The 19,314-nt window shown below is 31.9% G+C and overlaps 1 protein-coding gene across 2 annotated transcripts in view; it reads right to left on the minus strand.

Moving 5' to 3' along the window:
* LOC149426237 (sialin) overlaps nt 1-15,551 on the minus strand; it is a 96,767-nt gene extending 81,216 nt beyond the window's left edge. For both annotated transcript variants that reach the window (XM_089645200.1, XM_089645121.1), the window contains exon 1: nt 15,261-15,551. The gene's annotated coding sequence lies outside the window, so the exon portion shown is untranslated. The remainder of the gene's footprint in view (nt 1-15,260) is intronic.
* Between the last annotated feature and the right edge of the window lie 3,763 nt (nt 15,552-19,314).

Genomic DNA, 19,314 nt, shown 5'->3' on the forward strand with positions numbered 1-19,314 from the left:
TAGTTGATGTTAGCCTCCAACACATACCCATCGAGTCAGAGGTGGTTTGGTATCGAAATAAGCTCAATTAGGAAGGTGAAAAATATAATGACTTTAATAAAACCATAATATTTCAATCTAGATCAAGTGGATCATCAAACGCTGATTTTGAATATAATAAAAATCTTACTATACATAATATATATACATTAGAATTCATACAGGGTTTTCCAATAAGAGGTGTTATTTTGAATAGCCCGCTATTTCGGTAGAGGTTACGTTTGAAGCTGTCATTTTTTAACATTTGACAAGTAGAAACTACTCCATTAATAAAAATGGAACTATACACGCTTCAACAACGCATTGAAATTATTAAAATTCACTTGAGTGAATCAAATACAATCATCTTGAGTGATGAGGCCCATTTCCACCTTGGTGGCTTCGTCAACAAACAAAATTGTCGCATCTGGGGCTCGGAAAACCCAAGAGTTATGGTTGAAAAGCCTCTCTATCCTAAACGTGTGGAGTCATTGGACCTTACTTTTTCGAAAATGAGGCTGAAGCGACAGTTTCGGTGAATGGATCGCTATCGAGAGATGATTAATGATTTTTTATGGCTGGAATTGGATGGTATTGATCTGGACATCGTTTACTTTCAACAAGACGGCGCTACGTGCTACACAAGCAACTAAACTATTGATCTTTCACGATTGAATATCAAAATAACACCTCTTATTGGAAAACCCTGTATATTTTAAACGACTTGAACGCCCTGTAATTGGTCGGCTGGTTCTGAATTTCACGGGTCGGTCGGCCAATGAGGGCAATTTCGCGCTGCATTGACTCACGCACGGGTCATCACTGCGGTGTACAAATTATTTCAAAAGTATTTATTTTTCTTTTGTAATTCTTGTAAATTATTTATTTCATACACTACAACCCTAGCAGAAACATGGCCGCCGCAGAAAACAACATCTTACACCAGTTAATTTAACTTTAATTCCAAGGATGTGGTTTCGGCTTCCAAGCATCCAGTTACCAATGTCATGTTTTCTCAACACTCCTCTATTCTGAAAGCTGTCTTTGTTGATCGGATATCTTCAATCCTTGCTGTATTACTAGAGCCATCCCAATTTTACAATTCCTTTTCAAATAATTGTAGCTCTATGTTTTACCTTATCCGAACACTATTTTCCCGTACGGCTCTAGAGATTATTCTCAGATCTCCCTCAACGTCGGGTAGGTTACCATTAATTAATGACCTTTGTTTAGGCTCAGCACCGGTATGATGAGAATTTTAAAGAGATTTGATTAATTAATACGTTTCGATAGGATTATTCAAAGGTGTCTAAAATCATTCGCTGCTTAAATTTAAATGGTAGAGCAGTAAGCCCTAACAAAATAATTTCCTAAAAACTTCAAAAATTCTTTTCCTAGTTAGACGTTATAGATTACTCAGATAGCAAACTCTTCATCTCTGTAAAATACACTTCCTAGGAAGTCATTAGACGGGATGAAAGACCTGATCTCTCCGCGACGTGTTTCAAGCATGTAGGTAACAACTTTTCACCTCAAGTAAGTGACACATTTATAGATCATTGCATCTTTCACATATAGAGACTTCGATCGATGTACCTCTAATCCCAATTTTCCCTTTCAAAATCTTATTTCTATGCAATAATTCACACGTTACAATCAAATCCTTCGTATTAAACTTTATAAATGGAAGAAATTCGATTGACGAAAATCTTATAAGGTGTTTCAAATTTTGTCGCATTTAATCGACTATCAAATGGGGAAACTTTTGGAACACCCAGAGCCAACCCAGAGCATAGTATACTCAATAGATATACGTTTCTCATGTCTATGGTTTATTCCCATTTCGTTACAATCTTAACCCATAAAGCAGATAATCGTTTTGTCGTCCAGAAATTTGTAATTACAGCTTTTCTATTTGTACTTTCTAGGTAAACGCAACTATTTTTAACCCGCAACTACACTAGGTACCATACTACCATCACGAGCTATGGAGTTTTGAAACATTCAAGTAACAGTTAAAATGAAATACCAGACACAATTTCGCTTGTTCCATATTGAACGATACCGCACATAGAAAAATGAGTATTGCTAATTTATTGAGAATCTCTTCAAGTTATTGGTGATTCCGCTTAAAAATACGGTGCACTTGCCTTAATAATATATCATGACAAAATTCGTAAATTTTCGGATTTTCATTAACACGTGTTCTGACATAATGATAAATATTCATAATTTACTAAAAGTTTATTAGGAAACATGTTAGTTCATTCTTTTGGCCTGCAATCCCATTTTAAGAGGAAGCTACAAGCCAAAAATGTGTATATTCTTGGTATACCTTTTATTTTAGGTAACATGCATTAAAATCGCTCGACAAACGGAGTTTAGAAACGTTCAATTTCAAGCACAAAACTGGTTTTTATGTATTTTGTAAATAATTTCATATGAAGAAAAAAATTTAATCAAGTGAAATTGTCACAGATAATCTTAGCTATAATACTGTATTTTTTAAAAGTTGTTTTCTTTATGCGTTTATACATTTCTATTAAAAAAATATATTTTGTTTGGTAGTTTACATTTATATTTTTTATTGAGTAATATTTTTTTTATTTGTGTTCCACCCAAGCGAAACGATGGTAAAACCTTCAATTTATCTAAGGCACATTTTTGGGTATTCATTATTCACACCAATTCGTTATAAAGATTAATAAAAATATTGATTTGGCACTAAGCTTTGCCTTAAACGGATTACCAATAATTTGAAAAGACTCTCAATAAATTAGCAAACTCATTTTTCTCCTTGCAGGTAGAAACTATGACTGATACTACATTTTAATGAAAATTTTCAAAATCTGTTTTTTTAAACACGTTTGCATTTCATGTACCCCTCAGTAATCAATATCAGCTTTATTTATTTACTCTAATTGCATCATGATCTTCTTTTATTAAACAAATTAAAATGAATAGTAGACATAATAATCAAAGCAATTTATTAGTCATTTTTAATTAACTGTCGCAAAATCGAACACAATAAAAAAATCACATGTTTTAATATGTTGATAAACATGATTACTTTAGACACTATTAAAAATATCATAATATTATTATTAAAAGTGTGACAATGTTATCTACGATTTGAGATTGGAGAACAATATTATCAAAAAAAATGTACATTTGGGTACAATAAATTAATAAAATAAAACTTTAATTTCCTAGTGCCTACGTATAAAGGAGTATGGCATTTTGAAAATTAGAACTCCACGCACACCACTTTGGAAATGGAAAAGATGGAGGCACATTTTAAATACATGTAAAGATATTTCTCGCCATAGAATAAAAAGTGGGTGTGTCAAGCCTACGCAAGACAGAAGTGAAACTTCTAGTTTCAGCTGATGCTTGGCGTGGCGCAGTTCGCTGGTGTCTGAGAGAGAGGAAAGAAGAGAAGAGAGAGAACGTTCGTGAGCGGCTCCCCCACCTCAACAAGGTTTCACTTCAAAAATGCCACAGCCGAGAATCGAACCTCGCTTAACTGATTGAAAGCCAACCACGCTGAGCACCAACTGTAAGCAAAGCCGCATAAATTGATTATATTATGTAGGTTCTGAAAATATGAGAGCTTGTTATGTTTTATAATGTTACCTACATCACACCCAAAATATAATATATTTTTAAAAATAATGTACAATGTACAGAAATAGAATCCCACACAAGATCGCGTAGTGCGCTCTAGCGAACGGATATTTTATCAGAGGGAGATAGTTTTAATTTTTTTTTCTGTAAATTATTACATATTATCAAAATAAATAAATTAATTAAATAAATGTAATACAATTATCATAATATACGGATTAGATAATAATTTTAATCCAACACAATAACGCAAAGCGCGCTCTAGCGGAGTAATGTTTTATCACAGTGAGATAAGTGTTTTTATTATTTTGCAATATTATTTTCTTTTAAAAAATGTTCTGACCTACTAAAAAATAAGATATTGAATGAAAAAGGCGTTAAAAACAAAAAAATAATGTGCGATGGCCGAGAATCGAACTCGGATCAACTGCTTGGAAGGCAACTATGCTGACCATTACACCACCAACGCCAGTTGTCGGGATGAGCTAAGAAGCATTTATATGTTACTTCAAAACTTTGACTAGATCAAATGAACTTTAATCGGTGGTGGGGGTACCCGCATTTTCGTTTCGGTCATGAGTCGGTTTTACTCCGGTCCTCGAAATTGCATGACGCGCGTAAAGAAGTTTCACTTCAAAAATAATCGAATGGAAAAATAAATTTTAGGTAGGCACTATATCGCTTGTCTAGAATTGAAAATTATATTTTTAATAATATTGTGTTTACAAGAGTGTTTCCTGCGCTATTTATTTATCGTCTATAGGTAAGTACTTGTTTGTTCGCCGCTGAAGGGTATTTATGACGTCGTTCCCGACGAGTGTTTATCTGGCGTCTTGTACAGATTATTATATCTGCCAAAACGTGTAATTATCAGTTGTTTAGCATAATAACAAGACAGGCCAGAGTCCGTCACTAGACCGACACACCTCCACAACTAATGACGTCTGACTGATGAAATAACTGCCTTAGTGTATTCAGAAGCTGAAAATATTATTGTCGGACATGATTACGTTTTAATGTGTAGCATAAATTGGATATACTTATCATATGAATCATTTTAACTATTTTTAAAACTTGGTTACATTACGAGGAGCGACAAATGCATGATTTCCCGACTGAGCGGATGGTGAAGTTTGATTTAATAGTTAAACTTATTGATTGGACAGCCAGAGAAAAACTACTGATAAAAATATTATTAATTTATTAACAATTTCTTCAAATTATTGATTAGAGGCACTCATGAATGAATGAATTGATAGGTTTCCCAATAAACTTTTAGTAAAATTCGAACCTATTATCACGATGCCGGAACACGTGTTAATAAAAATCATAATTACCGCATTTCGTCTTTGTATATTATCATGGCAAATACAGGTGCATGATCACGTGTTCCGATATGTTTGACATTTATTAAAACTATATCAGGAAACGGCCTGCAATCCCATTTTTAACTGGATTACCAATAATTTGAAGAGATTTTTAATAAATTAGCAGTACCTACTCATTAAGCAAAATAACATTATATACACATTAACTGATGCATTTTCACGCTATTATGACATATCGAGGTAGGTATATAGGTACTGAATTGCACAGATATTCAAATTATTTTAATGATTTTTCGAGCACATGCTTCCCCCGGGCTAAAATCTGTTAACGTTAAATTATTATTGCATTACGCAAAAACAAGACGGAGAAACAATTACTTTCCAAAAGGTAAGTATGTAGCGGCCTACAACAAGATCAATTATTCTGTTTTGAATATTATTTGTTTGCATTATTTTTTTGCTGCCATACTACAAGGAAACCTGCATGTCATCGAAAAAAGTTGCCAGGACAAAAAACTGCCGAAATTAAACGTAATTTTTTTTCGGATAACAACTTTTTTATAACTTCACTTTGACGGTATCTAAAAGATTCCAACGAAAAAATGCACATCATATGGTTTGCAAATGTTCCAAGAAATCTCTCTTAATGAAGGTTTAACTGATTTGAGTGTATTACTTTAAATGGTGGGCGGTTAGCTAATGTTTTTATTCGTAATTATAAAGCTCTGCGTTTACCAAGAAGAAAAACTATTTCCAAGAACGCAGTAAGCCGAAATCAAAGTTACTCGGTGTAGCCATTGTAATATATTCTACATATAAATCAAACAAAGAGTTTAGATTTTTTTTAAACTATTCTTACCACATGCGAGATGATGAAAACTATGTCTCCATGAACCTTCAAATCTCGACCAACGCAGAGATATTAGAGTCCTAGTAATGATTTATAAAATAATTCACAATTTTATTGATAGCCCGTATCTATTATAAAATATTGATTTCAAATAATGTCCATTAAGAGTGACTCGATCTCCGGGCACAATTTATATTATTAAGAACAATGCTAATTATCTTGAAGATGCATTTATAAGAAGCTGTAGCACGTTTAATAGATTATGCCCAGACATCGATTTGTTTAACACAAACCTCGCTAAATTCATAACATTTGATCGAATATGTCAGGTAACTTATTATTTTATAGATATGTTTTTAAGCACTTTTTCTTATTTTACCTGTTTTTCAGTTGGATTGGAATAAAATAAGTTTGAGAGCACAATTGAATAACACCAATTTCTCATATATATTTTTAATTGATACTCATTCCATGTTTAAACATAAATCTATAAAATATTTATAAAAACACATTTAATACCTTTGAGTAGTTGCACTTTATCAGAACTGCTTATATTACATTGTTATGTATACTAAACTGTTTTGTACATTACATTTTTATGTATATTACATCGTTTTGTATATTATATTTTTATATATATTACATTATTCTGTATATTACATTATTATGTATATTACACTTTCATTTATATTACATTGTTATGTATATTACATTTTGTGGATTTTACATTGTTATGTATATTACATTTAGTGTATATTACATTGTTAAGTATATTTTTATTTGGTATAGTTGGTTTTTTTGTCGTCATTTTATTGGTCAATGATATAAAAATTCCTAACACTTTTAAACATAAATGCATAAAAACTATTCATAACTCAAATAAAAATAATCTAAATGATTAATTCTACTAGATAATTTTTATTTGTATTTAATAATCTAATAGAATCAATCATTTAAGTTGGAAACATTACAAGAAATGTATTTATTTATATTGCACAGAGCAAACTTACTGATATAATTTATAAAAAATCTGGTCAAATTATTTTTATTCCTCTTAAAAGTGCAGAACTGCAGGCCTTAAAAAGTGATTTGACAGATTTCCTTGCATTATGATGATGTCGGAACACGTGTTCATAAAAATTCTAATATTTTCGCATTTCGTCACTATATCTATCAGGATAAGCGCAGCTGCGTGAACACGTATTCCGACATATTCTGAATGTACCAATATTTAATTAGGAAATGGCTTGCCAGCACGTTTTTAACAGGATTTTAATAAATCAGCAATACTCTTTTTTCTCCGTGTGGTGATGGGTATTTTTTCTCCGTGTGGTGATGGGTATATGACTTTCCACCTCTCGGATATGTTACCAGATTATTTTAAATAAATCTGTAATTAGTTTATTGTAAACTGTAACATCGTGGTGATTCTGTAATCTTTTAAAATTGAAATGATATTATGTACCTAGTGACCTAGTGTATAAATATCCCATCGATTTCTAAATATTATTTTAAAATTAAATTAGATTAAGTATTACAAAAAGGTAGAAACTAAAAGCGACTACTGGGTGTTTCCTCATTTTCGCCGAAGTCACTGACCGATTCGAATAACTCCTCTTCGGACCAATATATAACAAGGACAATTTATTTATGTAACAATATAACCTAACAGCGAACAGCTTACGCACGCGAAGTTCCACGGTTTATAACTCGTAAACTTACAGTAGGTACCTATCCTAAACCGCAATCAATTTTCGAACAGCCATAAACTGAATATAAAAAACGAATGGCACAACCGGAAGGCGCTATAAACCAGTCGTCTCTTCTCCCTCCCCCGCTCCCTGTGGATATTCATCTGTGGAATTCTTCTAAGTGACTCACGTGGACGACTGAACCAGAGGTGGTTCGTAAAAAAATAGTAACTGAACGTGTAAATAATAATATATTGGTGACATTTTGGGACACTTTGGGAAGTTACACGTATTCTGTTCAGTCGAAGGTAGAAATGTATAATTTACCCGTCTTTTTTTAATCTATAGCATGACAGAAAACAGCTAATCTTGGTGAACTTCAGGTAATAGTTGTTATTCAAACAAAACCGTTGTTTACAGAAATCGTACAGAAAAATCTCATACAACAAATAGTGTGTTATATAACATACTAACATGTTCTCTTACATAACACAATTCTTGATAATGTGTCATCAATAAAAAATGACATGTAGTAAGTATCAACGAAATGATACATACAAACTGGCTAAAAACAAACACCCTTGATAATAAACATGTTATAAAATTTACACAACTGGCAAACAAACATTTACCATACACTAATGGTTGTTTATCACTTGTGTAAAATTTAAAACACGTTTATTATGGTAAGGCCTAAATAATAATATAACTCAAATATAAATATAACAGCGTCTAGGGTTTATATTTCCTAACCTACTCAAGTAGATATCGACCATCCAAATTCAATGATACAAGGCGATGCACTACGTCGTGTAATATTTTTAATCCAGCCGCTATCAATAACACACCTTACGTAGAAGGCGATAAGGCTTAAATTCCCGCTTAACACCATCCCTCAGTTTTTATTTATGCAAGAAAAAAACATGGCCAAAAAGTGCCTTTTATTTTATTTTGTGGATGTTCAGGCACAAATATTTAAATGTTTTTCGATCATTTTATAAATAACTTAAATCGCCACATTATACAATAAAACCATAACCGAAAATGGGTTCGTAAGTAGGAGATTTTGAACTTTAAAGCAGTTTTCATAGGCCTTATACATTATTTTTTTCTGGGCTTATAAAAAAACTTATCTAAAAAAGATTCCATTATTGCAAAGGCCAGGATGTATTCTACTCGCAGTATTTAATTAAAGCATCTGAAACATTTCTAGGCGACAAAATTTTCAAACCAAAAACACATGATTTTGCATTACTGCGTATTGCATCGCCTTAATAGATTTAGAAGCGTCCACGGAGAAAACTTACTGATATAAAATACATTTGGTACTGTATTCATATATAATCATATGTAAACGCCCCTAAAAAGGGCGTTAATAAAGTAATAAAGTTTGAAAACCCTTAAGTCAACATCTTAAAGTCAATGCAACAAGAATTGTTAATACCTTCGTTCGCCTTCATTACATTATTTACAACTCCTGTTTTTAACGGTGGATGTAAAAGTGGCTGGTATAATAAACAAGCAGTGGTGTGATTACCAGTAATTATTTAAATCATCGCTATCGGCAGCCGTATATTATATGTAATGTATATTTTTTAAAGATTTTATTAAAATGTTGTAATTTTCTAAGAAATAATAATTTGTTCAAAACCGTTCGAAGCATTTTTTTTTGTTAAAGCGAAATGGTTTTTTTTCTGAATTTCCTTGGTAAACACAGGAAGTTATTACTACTTTTCTTAATATTTGCGGGGCGCATTTAAAGCGAATCCTTGGTGGAGTATTTAGTTAGATAAATACACAGTGCACGCATTCTGTCGCGAGTTAATTGTTGTTGAAATGGGTTAAACGATAAATGCAACAGTTGTAAATTATTGCACTAATGTGGGTAAGTACCCATATCAATCTAAATCACAATGAATGCTGTTTCGAAATAATTGCTCGAACACGTACGACAACGCTGTTCCTACAAAAAATATACAAATTTGATTTGAAACGACGACGAACATAAAAATCAAAAAGTAAAATGGTCGTACAGGTTGACAATTAAAAAAGTATTCTAGCTCAAATCATGTTAAATAGATAAGAAAAGAAAATTTGTGAAAGATGATTGTGATGTCTGAAGATAAGTACATCTATTATTGCCCATAACCGGCTAAATAAGTAGGTCCTAATTCAGCTTGATTGATAGGGAAAAGCCGTCATTTCACCTACGTGGCAACATTGCTAATGGCCGGCGTTTCAGAAGCGGTAAAACTGACGTTTCACCATGAAGGGGGTGACAGATTACGCTATAAGTTCAAAGCGTTTTATATAACTCCATATTGCTCGCCATACAATCCCATACAGACCTGTCACGCCATAAAGATGATGTGTCATAAGAGTGGGCGTGGCGACGATATGCGCTACGATCTGCTAGCCAGGCTATATTTTAAAATTATACGACCCCCTCTCCTGTCATTGTCAAAACAATTTACGGAGCGCCGTAATTACGCGGCTGTCATCTGTCAAAGTGACAGATCCCATACAAGGAAATGATATTCCGTGGCACTTCCCCCATTGATCTGATCCCCTCTTCTGAGGAAGATTATAGCGTAGTGTGCCACCCCGGCATGTAATACCTTCGTAAATGCCACGCCCAATTTATGCGCGCATAATATAGCGTAATGTGTCTAAGTCTTTATGTTTCCGTATTTTTTATATAATTCATTCTCTCGTGTAAGGCGAAGCAATTAAAATTCAAGTATTGATCGATGTATTATTATCTTAGGAAATACGAATAAAGATGCAGCGATTGATTCTTGGAATCTCATCGATATTATTAATTGACGTTGATTAGTACCTTTCAAACCCAGGTAATAATACATCCCACTTTAAGATCGCAGATTTTTATTAATTCCTTTGTTCTTACACCAAGGTACAACAATAAATTACGAGTTCATAATCGAGGAGATTTGTAATTTGTAATAAATTATTTCGGCTCGGATATTAAAAACGATAAAAGGCTGCTAGTCAAAAATAGATAAACTTGTCGAATTCCGCCTCACGGTTAAGATAATAGAATTATAATATTTTTGGTTAATACGGAATATAGCTTTTTTAAATTTGGACTTAGCACTATTATTACGGAAGAGACGAAAAAAAAATTACAATCTATATATTAATTTTGTTGGGAAAGCAGCAAATGTCATATTTGATTTTCTATGAAATGAGAGAATAACTGTATAGCAATGGAGCATGGCGTAGATGAATTAATTTTATATTTTTGAAAGTGTATATTTTTTCGTTTTCCCCGATATAAAAAGTAATTTTTCGTAATAATGAAACTAAAACCAGGTATTCAAAAAAAAAATTGGTTTATTCGTGAAGCGGAATTCGACAAATTTACTCGAAAATGTTAGTGTTTTTTTTGTTTTGCAAAGTATGTTGTATGATATTTCCTAGTTAGTTTGATATATTATAATAGATGGCTTAAAGTCAATACATTGCATCTCCACTTTATCTAAACTCTCATAAGAACCCAAAACTATATGTAAAAATATTGAATCTCGCACATTAGTTTGTTGTTTTACGTAGACGCGTTCTTACTGAAAAGATTCCTGAAACTGAAGGAGTGTTCCTTTGTTCATTGTTTTGAATTGTTCACATGATGACAATCCAGAGAAATCAAATAAAGTGAAGCTGGGCTTAGCATGGGTTGGACGCTGCTATTTAACTCGTTGTAGAATAGTTTATTATTAAATGAATCCATGTATCTACTATCTACAAATTCGATTAACATGTTTGTAATCGAAACATTTTAATAGCTTATTGTTTGAATTTAATCGTTTTCATAATTGCACTGCGCAGTTAGGAATGTTAGGATTGTGAGTAGTATCGTAAGAGTAAATTCACTTCGAAAGAATAGTGTCGTAAACTACCAAAACATATCCCAAAACATTTTTTCAACAACATGAAACTTTCCGCTTCATTTATCGTTCATTTTAAAATTTACCTTCTTTGTTATGTGTACCTTCCTCGATTATAACGAAAATCAACAACTAGTTTTGAAAACTATAATATTACCACGTAAGCGACTATTTATTATCCTTTTTAACTCAACCGTTTGTAATTTCACTAGCACGGAGAAAACTTACTGATACAAAATATTGCCACTTTATAAAAAAAAAAATCAAATTATTCCTTTTCCTTACTCGTTAAAAGCGGAACTGCAAACCTTCAACGAATGAATTGAAAGATTTCCTAATAAACTATCAGGAAACCCGAATGTGTTCTGGCGATATCGGAACACGTGGTCATAAAAAATCTAATATGTTCGCATTTCGTCATTATATAATAACAGGAAAAACGTAGCTGCATATGCAATTTCTAGTCCCTGTATCTAGTTCAACATTTTGGGCACACAGGGTTTTATTTAATTCAGGTATAGTCTTATTATAATAAATCAGTTTCTAACATTTCGATTACTTATTCACGATAGAGAAAAACTATATAATTTTAAAAAATCGTACCCGATACTTTAGTTTAGTAGATACCTATATGGTGTTGTTTGAGTTTTTTTAGTTTAGTAGATACCTATATGGTGTTGTTTGAGTTTTTTTAGTTTAGTAGATACCTATATGGTGTTGTTTGAGTTTTTTTTAGTTTAGTAGATACCTATATGGTGTTGTTTGAGTTTTTTTAGTTTAGTAGATACCAATATGGTTTTGTTTGAGTTTTTTTTTAATATTTAAACAAATAACTTTATATCCTAATATTTAGCGTAAATATCTTTAACTAAGCTTTTAACATAATTTTACATACAGATAGGTTGGTACCTATTATTATATTTTCAGTTCAATGCAATTCAGTTTATTATTTTTTTTTTAATTACAAAACTGTTAATTTTGATACGGTTTTAAAACCCATTTGGCCACAAATAGTCTTACTTAAAAAGAAACAGTGGGTATATTAACTATACTAGTAATAAAAGAACTTGCCTTTTAAAGACAGCTTTGTTGATGCTAAAAATGTTAATATTCGAATTGATTAAGTCACTAAAATTAAAATAAGATATATTTATCTAATACACTGTCTAGATTGCATTTAGTTCAAGGTGAATCTTGCGATCATACATAAAGACAGCAGCCAATTAAAAAAATTGCAGTGAGAAAAATGAAGGCAATGTCGGTAGTTTTTATTCGAAGAATGATATAGTTAAATATGACCGAAGGAGATATGGTCCCATTAGCTCAGTTGGTAGAGCGGTGCCCCGGCAAGTCAAGGGTCCTGGGTTCGAGACCTAGATGTGACCGTAAAGTTTTCTGATTTTTCTGTTTCAAATATTCGTTTCGGAATTGCTAATATTGTCTTCAATAAACAAATAATTAATATCGAATTTAAAACATAACCGAGGGAAATGGTGAGATAAATATTTACACAACTTTAGTTCAATAAACACCAGTCGACTTCCTCTCAGCTGTAGTTAAAAAAAAATAAACCGCATGTCAAACTACACATTCAGTTATAAATTTGGCACATCCTATAATAATTAATTCATAATTTTTCCAACGAAATACTCGTGGGTCAATGACTGCTCCCAAATTCCATTGAACGCCAATAGTTACCTCTTTGTCCTTGCCATAGATCGTCAACATTTTGTCGGAAAAACAATTAAAAGTGTGTTTTCTAAAAGCATCCGCTTCATTGAATGGTTTCCATTGAAATTCATTGTGTATTTGTATGCAGCAATTCTGTGATGTTGATTTAAAATTGCGAATCGATAACGTAATAACGTGACGGATAATAAACAAGTACGTATTTACTCCGTAGTTCTATTACGTGGTGCCTTCAGTCAATTATTGCAAAACATATATATAAACAAAACTTTGAAAACATACTATAGCTAATTAACTATACTGTATTTGAGTATCATTGGTTTAAATTGCCAATATTGTAGTACTAGTAAACGAGCATGATAAAATGCCTAGTATTAGCCTATTTGCTGAACAAAATTGTCTTGACGGTGTTGACCGTCGACGTAAAAAAACTACTTTACTATTTGCTATAACATGCTCAAAATACCATGTATTTAGGTACTTATAAAAAATTTAACTTGTCCATGATATATAATAAACATTATTCCGTTTTGTCAGCCTATTCAAGCACGTTTTTTTATTCAGTACTTAATTAATTTCATATTATTTTCACTATTTAATACATTTATATATTTTAAAATGTCTAAATTAAAAATAAAAATAAACGGTTTTACTGAGGACTAAACCTTCCTACCCAGGTACAGCAGAAGTCACAAGTCTAACAACTTCGCCAAATGCCGATCGGGTAGGACCGAAAGATTTGCATTCTTTCCTTACCGAAAACAAAAGGGAAATTCAAATAGATATATTTAAAAAACGATCTCAAACTTGGAAGGAAAATCGCGAAATTCTTTACTAACATTAACTACCTCTGGATTCATTGTCGAGAGCCTTACCCTATAACTAGTTGAATAAATGTTTTTTTTTGTTAAAAACGAGACTGCAAGTCGCTTCCTGATAAAGTGTAAATTCATACACATCTGCGTGCGTCTTAATAAAATATCATGACGTAATGCAAAAATGTTAGAATTTTCATGAACACGTGTTCGTACATCGTGACAAAACATTGATATTTTACGTAAAGTTTATTAGGATAACTATCAATTCATTCGTTAATGGCCCACAATCCCGTTTTTTACAGGTATACAAATAATTTGAGAAGATTCTTAATAACTTATTAATATATGTTTGTATCATGTAGTTTTCTCCGTGTACAGCATTTTTACTACTAATTAAAAAAATTATGCCGAATTTAAAAATGATTTATTATTTGTTGTCGTTAGAAAAATAAATTTAAAAAAAAAAACACAATACGTAACTACTTATATTAAAATGTGAGTAGCATTTGATAAACTGTTGCACAAATAAAAAGGCGGGAATGACAGTTTTGGAAATTAGATATTTCTTGCAAATTATCAGTTACTATAAAATAAAAATGTTAATAAACGACAAAACAATGTCAAAATTGACTACCAATGCCTTTTTCGACATTAAATAAGCCCCATTCACAAGCGCAAGTGTTAAATAAATAAATTATGCAAGGAAAAAAACTGATAAAATTTGCAAAGAACCACGTGCTCATTCGTCACTGACAAGTGAACCTTTATCTACTTTAACAAGTAATATAATTCAAACACGTTTCTATTACAATGTGACGACTAACGGACAGTCGCTTACAGCAGACATAATACAAAGCGTGACTTAAATGTATGACCCTTTTGAGACGTAAAGCTTTCGATGTTTTCCTTTTTACTCGAAAGTAAAAAACGCGGGAGCTTTCGAAAATAATTTAATCGAGATGTTCGAAATAGAATGCTCCATACAATCAAATATCTGAAGTAAATATAAATACCGTTTCAGACGGCACTTAAATAATGTTTTTTTCCGAAATACATAAAAAAATGCCATTATCGAAAGTTAGAGTTATAAATATTATTTTGTATTGTCATTGAAACATGGATTGATTGATAAGAAATAAAATAGTTTGATAACAGAATTAAATAAAGCGTTTTTCTACGAAAGTTTTTATCACATTATAGAATATCTTTAGGAGTGTAATTTTGAAGTTTAAGAATTCAATCAAATTGCACAAATGAATTTTCACAAAATTTTATGTAGTTTTTTTATGCGTTCAATTCTCTAATATTAAATTAATAAATTAAATAATACACACCTTCTGAGAATCCTGAAGATTTGTGAAATTGAATTAAACGTATTTTACACAAATTTTGAATGAAATAAAATTTAAACTCTAATTAACTTAATAATGTTAAGGATCAAAGATTTCCAAGATTAGTTTAAAACTCCTGAAAATATATATTATTTTTAATGGTATTTTTATGAAATAATCAGGAGTACAAACCAGAGAAAAGAAAAGTTTTTTTTAATGTTTGTTTATTAATAAACTTCGAGAACTTTAAGAGCAGAGCAAACGTGCAAAAGCGACCGTCTCTGACTGAAACTCTAAACCGACTGTGAAGCATAAATACTGTGAACTGTGAAGTAACTTACTGAAGGAAAAGTATAAAGAACCGATTTAGAATAGCATATTGGTCGGTGGTAGTGTGGTATGGTTGCGTGGTGGTTTAGTGCGATGGTGGCTGTGTGCGTGAGATGCAATTGCGACAGAAGATCATACGTCGTGGATGCAGCACGGTATAATGACCCTTAGCGGTGCGGATCGGCGCCCACTTGCGGTGAAAATACTGTGAAATCGAGCGCCGCGGTTGGCAACGAGACACAACGTTAAAAGAACGTAATACATTTCGTAGCATATATTTTTAGTTTTACATTTTACCAATTGGAAAAAAATTCGGGAATCTGTTTTTATTAAACTGAATCGGGAGAAGTAATAAGTAATAAGCTATTAAAAAGACTCTCTATGTACACATACCAACCAAGGTCGCGAGTCATCAATATTAAGAAATATAACTTACGTTAGACTTTGTTAGTAAACGAGGAACGACTTGGCGTCAACGACGCGATCTTTGCCTGGAATGAACAAATTTTTAGAAAGGTTTTTTAACAAAATTACCCGATATTCGCATTTCGAATCCACATAGGGTATCACACACACCACTGGGGATGGTTGAAACAGTTTTACTTTAACTGCGTGTAGTAGTGTCTTTTGTATTTACAGGTAAGATATTTTTACAAGTTCAATTATAATCTATCTAGTTAGCAAATAAAATTTGTTGTGCAATGAGAATAATTTGTGTGACCTCTTTATGTAATTTTAGTTGAAAAAATATCATCGGACAGCAAAATGATATTCACATTTTTATTCCAAATATGCCCAGTAATCGCTGGTTAACATCCTTTCGGTGCGTTCTGTTACACCATGAATAATATGTGTACTGGACGTGTATCCTCACAAGACTTTATATTTAGGCGCTGGTCCCAAACCATGTCTTCAACCTACGAGAATGGTATTTTACGATGATGATAATTGTAAATTCTGCTGATGATGATGATAGTTGTGGTGAAATTCTGCCTCCCGTACCCAGCACTTGGTAGATGGCAAGCACTGGATTTGCTTCGCCCCTGCTCGCCTCTGGCACTTGGTAAGCACCGGAAGGTTTGGAGCAGGTACTAGGCGAGGTAAGGCAAAAACTTTGTTGAGTAGTAAAGATGAACTGATTTATTTTAAGTTATTTCGCTGTTTATATCCTATTCGGCCGGCGCGACATTTGGCTGCCGGCTGAAAAACGGTGGGGAAATCTGTCCCCGCTAGAGAGGTATAGTATAAGCGGATAAGTTTGCTTGCCGAAGGCAGTCGTTTAAATTTGCTGTTTACAAAAGATTTTACAGGCTCACCTGTATAATATAAACAGTGTTTAATATTATGACGTGTAATACAAGGTGTATCTTGACCACTAGATTTTTAGTTTGTCAAGATACATAAGAAATGTTTGTTAATGTACAATGAAAATTTGATCCTTAAGCGACCAAATGTCTAGATAGTGTAAATTTGGTGTTCGCCAAGGTTCGCCGTAGCATAGCGCTCCGAATAGGTAAGATTCACTATGCTACGAGTTTCCCGGATTTTCGTAAATGTAAATTTTATGACAGAAATAGTGAACTTTGTATTATGAATTTTATTTATTTATTTAAACGCCATAAAATGGCTTTTACAATTGAATGATACATCGAAATATATGTGTTCAAAAAATATTATTGCAAATGATACAGTTGTTAATAGAAGTTCAGCGAGACAATACATAATTACACGAAATATCTACTAGTATAATAATAGTTGAATGAATACTAGGTTTGTATAAGACCTGACATAAATCGAGGTATGAGGTGTTTATGATAATAGATAGTATATAAAATTAAGTTAATATAAAATAAATTCTATTAAGGTATGTAATGTTATAATAACAGAGAGTATTTTATTAGAATAGAATATTAATATGTATATTTTTTTTTACTAACAAAATTTTTGATACATATACAATTCAGGTACATATATAGTAATATAGAATGAAAGAGTAACAAAAAAATCCCACAAAGGCGAAGCCTGAGCGTGGGTATTATAGTGTAAGGATAAAACAGTGGTGTTTAATAGTATATTAAGTATAAGTGGATAAACAGGTCTTTAAAACACGCGCGATTTTTCGAGCACGACGGCGTAGCCGAGTGCTCGAAATAAAGCAAGTGTTTTAAAGACCAGTTATCCACGAATACTTTACGCTATTTTTTTTATTGGTACACTTTGAAAACATAAATATTGATATTATTATTAAAAATTTGGAAATAAGAACTATTAATGAATTCGTGATGTGACATCACAATATCTTGTTGTCATGGAAATGAAAAACACAAACATTATTTAAAATATTCCTGTCAGATTTATAGTTAAAAGTTGACATAGACTTCACATTTTGTTGATTTGTTGATGTTGCCATGGTAACTTTAAAAAACGCGCGTTCCATAAAGTGCGATTTAAAAATGCTAGAGCGTACTTTAAATGAGTAAAAAAGGGCACCAATAGAAAAAAATAATTTTTTTTTAAACTTGTAAAAAGTATCTATAGAGATCAATGTGATTGGTTTTTTTTACAGAAGTTTCTATTTTTTTTTAATTACTTGTTTACATGTATAATCTAGCAAAATATTATAATAGAATAATTAGTAGTGAGTTTATTGTTACCTTAAAAATCAATTCTACTTTGAATAGCCAGACAGGTATCGCAATTTGGCTTTAATAATTATGGCTGTCAGCAATTTAATGATACTTTTGGATAAGAAATAATATTTTTTAATAAAATAATTCGTATGATTGTTAACACTATAAGATATCTGGAGTAAATAGTTTAGATGTAGTGAAATATGATATAGGACCCACCCAGAAGAATTTTATAATGCCTAACATTGATTTTTGTGATTGAGGTATGTTATTATAGCCTTCTTATAACTCTATTCTGTGCAGTTGAATACATCTACTACTTCTGAGAAAACATTGCCAACTGCTATATGTGATGTGTACCAGAGATGTGCTTTATTTCAAATAAATCCATTTCAAATGGAAATGCAAAATGCAAAATGGGTATTTTCCATTTTGCATTTTAAATGCTTTTCTAAAAAACATTTTGCATTTTGCATTTTAAATGCTTTTCTCAATGCATTTTCCATTTTAAATGCTTATTTGCAACATTCTTCCTACTATCTCCACTCATCTTTTTTTCATAAGCCCCAAATATCAGTCGGTCCTCAACCTCGCGATGAGAGATAATTTACATTTGTCAAGTTGCTCCCTGGTAGGAGCCCTGGCAATTGAGTAATACCATTACAAAAAAATACTGATTCAAATAGGTACTGAACATGGGGCCATGACGCTGTAATATTAAATGTTAGATATCAGTTTCTATGTTTTTACGTTGGCAACATTAGTCCCGCGCAAATTTTTTGTGGTTTCATATTATCTAGTAGTGGTGTTTTTGGATTTATCATCGTGTAATATGTTTGTTCTACATTGATGTCCATTATTAAATGACAAAATTGTTTAAAAATTCTATAATTATTTTAATTGTTTGACCTTAGAAACCATTTTGCATTTTCAATGCATTTTGAAAATAGGTATTTTGCATTTTGCATTTGAAATGCTTTTCTAAAACCCATTTAGCATTTTGCATTTTGAAATGGAAAAGTTTTGACCCATTTCCATTTTGCATTTCAAATGGTTTTGGGTACCCATTTTGCACATCTCTGATGTGTACACAGTGT

Source organism: Hesperophylax consimilis, chromosome 1 (genome assembly GCF_061612785.1).
Source record: "Hesperophylax consimilis isolate HC1 chromosome 1, BYU_Hcon_1.0, whole genome shotgun sequence".
NCBI classification, from domain to species: domain Eukaryota; kingdom Metazoa; phylum Arthropoda; class Insecta; order Trichoptera; family Limnephilidae; genus Hesperophylax; species Hesperophylax consimilis.